The 6000-nt window shown below is 41.6% G+C and overlaps 1 non-coding gene across 1 annotated transcript; it reads left to right on the forward strand.

Moving 5' to 3' along the window:
* Positions 1 to 3572: 3572 nt before the first annotated feature.
* Positions 3573 to 3645, forward strand: Trnas-gga (transfer RNA serine (anticodon GGA)). The gene has a single exon. It is a non-coding gene; the product is annotated as a tRNA-Ser (tRNA).
* Positions 3646 to 6000: the final 2355 nt, after the last annotated feature.

A 6000-nucleotide genomic window follows, 5' to 3' on the forward strand; every position in this document is an offset into this window, starting at 1 on the left:
TAGTTAAGGAGAACTACAACTTTCGAATTTTTGTCAAAATTGTATGTGTAAATTTAATTAGGTAAACAAATGTTAATTTCCAGAAGATAAATATTTCATTCAGTTTGATTGTAACCATATTATTATTTTACTTATCAACAGTGTAGCAACCGGTATGAATTCTTGGTATTGCCGCCCGGTCGACCCGTGAGACGCAACGTCAGCAGACGGTTGCAAGTTACAAGTTTAAAGTCCGACATCGACAGTGATCCAATACCAAGATATTCATACAGAGTGAATTTTTGTTTAACCCAAAAATTGGGGGGGGGGCTACTGTAGGGACACATATATGTAGTTAGAAATGCTGACGACGCATTCGAGATGCAAGCCGCGAGGCGCGGGCCTCGCCAGTTGTCCCCCGCCTTGCGACCTGCCCGGTAGTTCCCAAAAGCGTAAGCGCATACGTAAATTACTGTAACAGTTATTGATATAATTGACCTTCAGTGTTAACAATTTGTGAAACTCTAAAAATAAACTTTATTGTGGTATTCAGTGGTTTTAAATTGACATTTCCATACTTCTGATCCCGGAGTCATAATAGTTAGTATTAACACATACATATTTATTATTTCACTGTTGTAAAATGAATACATCCACACCTCGCCGAGTTTCTTACGCCGGTTCTTCTCGGGTCTGAGGTTAACCTTTCCGAACCGGTGGTAGTATACCTAGATTGGAAAAATAAATTAACCTAGCGAGTATAAGATAATACGATAAACTGAACTATTGTTGCATGATAAATATATAAAGTAAAATAATTAAATCGTTATAAAAAGGGAGAGATGTGACGATTACACAATAAACAGTACGACGCAACTACCCGCTAGCTTCACTCCGTGGAGAAGTGTCATGGCGAGTGGGTGGCTGGCGGAGTGCACAAGTGATAACAGTTGTTTCATTTGATCACCCAGTACACAACGGAGCCTGGACGTCACAGTGACGTAGGCCCGTGTCACTCTGGGAATAGAAGACCATGTTTTATTAGACCATGTAATGTACTATTTCATAATTCGTCAGTCAGCTGACGCGCGACCTTGCGCTCGGACGTGTGCACAGATATGCGCTACTGACACGGTGGAGGACAATGACCCCGAATACAGTGAAATGCATTAGTTGCAATATTGTAATAAACGAAGTGTTAGCGTTTGTGCAAAATTAATCAGGGATTATGAATGAAAACAGTTTAATTCAAATATGTGAAAGTGCTTTCTCGGATCAAGAAATAAGTGGAGTAAAACAGCTGCTATATGATTCAATCTCAACGGCGAAACGTAACGTAATAAGGCGTAAAGATAAAGTAAAACAAGGTTATTCGTCGATCGCCATAACATCACCTCGTGATTCATTTCTTTGTTTTTGCTCATTAATGTTGTTTAAAGTGTAATATTGATAGCGTATTATGCAGTAAATTAATGTGGAAGTGTGCAGATAATGAAAAATTAATCATGAAACGCGTTCAACGCCGGGTAGCCCACGCGGGTCCTTGTAAAGTCCAGCTATCGCCTTACAAGAGCCTCAAAACCCAACTACCGAACAACGTCGTGCTCTACGAGCATTTGGTATTTCTACCTCTAACCGTGGCTGGCTAGAGCCCCAGAGGCCATAATTTTATCAACCGTATACTGGCTGAAGTTTATTTATTACAAATAATATTAATTCGATCCCACGTGGGATCCACTTTGACGTTGGCGAAATCATCGACAATATCGATGGAGCCATATTACCCAAAGATTGATTGAAAGTAAAACAAAAAAAATTGGCAGATATAATTGCAATTTTTAAAGAGACGAGGGCAGAGGAGCGGCCAATCTTTGTTGCTAAGGATCTACATCGATTACCACCGGTAACATTTGATCATGTGGACTGTACGCGGCTACTAAAGGACATCCTAGTGCTACAACAGGATCTAAAAACTGTTAAGGAGTCTTACATTAACACCGATCAATTTAATGTCCTAAAAAATGACCTTGAGCAGCTTCATTAGCGTCATTAGTGAATAACTATCAAAATGTAAATACAAAGAGAGGTGCATATTTACTTGACAAATATGAAAGCGGACCGATGGGTCTAATAAACATATCAACGCAGTCATGTACATCGGAGCGCATGGAAACAACGGCGCATACGTCATCGCCTGCACTAAATAATACGCACCCAGAGGCTGATAGCAATGCGCGGCCAGTGACCCCGAAGTGCATAGCGACAGAAGAAGCGAACAATCAGATGTCACATAGTCGGTCCTTGTCACCCGCGAGCGAATTTAATAAGGATATCTCGCTCAAGACGTACACGTGTAACGAAGGCGGTAGTGACGCCCGTAATCGAAGCACCGGGATTTCGGAAGCGGTCGGAACCGAGGTGCGTGAGGCGCACACATGCATAGCATAGTCTAATAAAACATGGTCTTCCATTACCAGAGTGACACGGGGCTACGTCACAACAACATGGCCGCTATATATAGCGCTATCGCATATTATCATATAGCGCTGTCGCATGATGACGTAAGCCCGTGTCAGTTAGGTGACCTAGAAAAGACGGGAATGGAGTACCAGGCGGAGTATATTATTATACCATGATGCATAGCGCAAACGGCCGGAGAGATTGCGTCTACGCAAGCCGGCTCAGGACAGGTCAATGAACTTGAGCAACCTGTTTATGCATCGCGCGCTGCGCGTGACACTGCGACTTTTGCAGATATATTGAGAGCGCCCGGTGAATGGAAAAATAATAAGCATCGATATGATGATGATAATGAGGGTGTTTGGCAGGAGCAAAGGAAAACGAAATGGATAAATCTTTTTGTTGGAAAACAGGGTACTGTAATTATAAGTATTCAAGAGAGGTTCAAAGCCGCTGACATTTAAGTGCCGCTTTTTGTTAATAATGTGGATAAACATGCATCTGTAGAGGATGTAAACATTGACAGAGAAAACATAAACTTAAAGTGTCGAATACAAACATAGAATCCGCATATACTTTTGCTAGTTTTAACTGTAAGTCTCTGGGACGATCAATTGAGTGTGTAAGGCAATTATGTAAGACCTGTGACATCATCGCGTTACAAGAACTTTGGCTGCTAGAACATGACATCCCGCTGCTAGGGACGATATATAACAAATTTTATAATAAAGGAAAAAATGGAAAAATTTACGCTTCCGGCAGGACTTGAACCCGCATCCTCCACAATCCGTGTGTTGCTCCTAACCAATTGAGCTACGGAAGCCTACCAGGACATCGCAAATCTTTCCATTCCTTTCCTTATGTAAACAGTTAAACACGCCTTTGGGGTGGCGTAAATTTTTCCATTTTTTCCTTTAATATAAAATTTGGAATATCGCTCGCAGACGTATCTGCTTGTTAAAAAAATTGATTTAGTATGGGTTAGCACATTGTTACTGGTGAATTCTCAATGCAACTTGAGACTCCGGTGCCGTTAAAAGATGTAATTGTCTTGCGGTAGATGTCGCTATACGCCACCCCAAAGGCGTGTTTACATAAGGAAAGGAATGGAAAGTTTTGCGATGTCCTGGTAGGCTTCCGTAGCTCAATTGGTTAAGAGCAACACACGGATTGTGGAGGATGCGGGTTCAAGTCCTGCCGGAAGCGTAAATTTTTCCATTTTTTCCTTTAATATAAAATTTGGAATATCGCTCGCAGACGTACGTGCTTGTTAAAAAAATTGATATATAACAATTTTGGGTATACTGGAAAATCGGTGGTTGACTCCTCGCTAGGGTTGCTACGGGGAAGGTCGCATGGAGGAGTGGCCATACTCTGGAGGAAAGATGTTTTCCAATCTGTTTCTGTCATACCGTGTAATAGTGTACGGCTAACAGCTGTGAAAGTAAGCATGCAGAACCGTAACTTCCTACTCTTCTCGGTATACATGCCTACGAACTCGGCGGAGAATCTGGCGGAGTTTACAGAGTGCCTGGGTGAAGCATACGCGATCATAGACAGTGTCGAAGTGGAATGCGTTTACGTCTTAGGTGATTACAATGCGCACCCGGGTGAACTGTTTTTCACGGAGCTCCTGAACTTTTGTACTGAGCAAAGGTGGCGGTGTGCCGATATAGAAGTGCTAGGCGTCTCATCGGATACATACACTTTCGTTAGTGAAGCACATGCGAACTGTAAGAGATGGCTAGACTATTGTCTAGTGACCGATTCGGCTTGGCGGGCAATAACTAATATTCAGGTACTATATGATGTGTTTTGGTCTGACCACCTGCCGCTAATAATAAGATGTAATCTAGATAATATTAGAACTAAAATTGTTTCTGACTTAGGTATTAATAATTTTGTAAATAAAATAAAATGGGGTGAAAGAGACGCAACGCAAATTGATCATTACCAGAGTATATGTGATATGAAACTGGCGAACATACATTGTCCGCCGGCAGTTAGTAAATGCATGTACTCACACTGTCGAGAAGTAAGTCACAGGGCCTATTTAGATCAATTGTATCGGGATATCGTACATGTGTTAACCGAAGCGTCTCTGGCGAGTTATGATGTTAAGAGTAAGAAAAAACAAAGTTACATTACGGGATGGAACAAGTATGTTGGGGAAGCTCACAGGGAAGCGAGGCTTTGGTTTCGTGAATGGGTGGCATTTGGCAAACCGTCTAATGGTCCCATACATGAGATGATGTGTGAGACTAGAAGAGTGTTCAAGGCTAAGCTGAAGTGGTGCCAAAATAACCAGCAGCAAGTGAAAATGGACATAATTGCCTCGCAAGTCGCACTATTCAGCCAAGGATTTTGTACATTTTTGGAAGGAAACCAGTCGGTTGAATACAAGGCCGAGCGTACCAGTGAGCGTGGGGGGTCACTCTGTGCCTGCCGACATAGCCAACGTATTTAAGGAACATTTTAAAGTTGTGTCCCCGCTCGGCAAGTCTTATAATATACCCAAGGCTGAGCCTGTCGTGCCGGCGATGCGTTTTGCTGAAAGTGAGGTACAGAGGGCGGTAAAAGATATAAGGAGAGGCAAATCACCGGGGCACGACGGGCTCAGTATTGAGCATCTACACTGAAAAAAAAACCTGGTACTGGTAACCAGAATCTTGTCTTGTTGTATATGTGACGACAGGACACTTTGTAAACATAACCAGACCATTCTGGTTAAATTAAATTTGTTAATTCTATGAAGCGTATAGTAGTGGGTATTAAGACTTTTAGTAAACCCAACTAGCCGGTCTGTTAATGGTTACTAAATAATACAGTAACATATACGTTTCTGTCCTGTTGTTATAACAAGGTATTTAGTATATGTAACTGAACTATTTGTGCGGTGTAGGTTTTATATTGTTCACGTTACCAGAACGCACTGTGCTAATGGGGCTTCTAAACGGGCCATATGTTCACTGCAATATGTGGCCGGCAACTATTGGTGTCCTCTTACTCACATGTTAGAGAGGGACACTAATAGTTACCGGCCACATATTGCAGTGAACATATGGCCCGTTTAGAAGTCCCTTCAGCACAGTGGGTTCTGGTTACGTGAACAATATATAACCAGTACACTGCTCTTCTTGTAAATATAGATCTTTATAAGTTCACACTTCGTCCATGTTCACAAAACAGACAAGTTTTTAAGCACACTTATTTTATTTTATTTTATTGATCAAATAAATAACACAGCATTACAGTAAAACCAAGGCACTGTGAAACTACAAATTAAAAATACATTTTGTCTCCACAAAGAAAACAATAGACACAAAAATGACATACAAATTAAACATTGGATTTGGGCGATGACGTAACAGCGTGGCTCCGTAGCGTCGTCTGACTCGGCGTAGGATTCGGCGTAGGATTCGGCAAAATCCAACGACCCTTCATCATAAAAAAAAATCGCATGCACGAAAATGACTCAAAAAATCTTTTAAAATTAGTAGTTAAGCTTAAGATGGATGACCGATGGATGACCGTCGCTACTGCGCGAAAAACAGTTTTAAA

Source organism: Cydia splendana, unplaced genomic scaffold, assembly GCF_910591565.1.
Source record: "Cydia splendana unplaced genomic scaffold, ilCydSple1.2 scaffold_114_ctg1, whole genome shotgun sequence".
NCBI classification, from domain to species: domain Eukaryota; kingdom Metazoa; phylum Arthropoda; class Insecta; order Lepidoptera; family Tortricidae; genus Cydia; species Cydia splendana.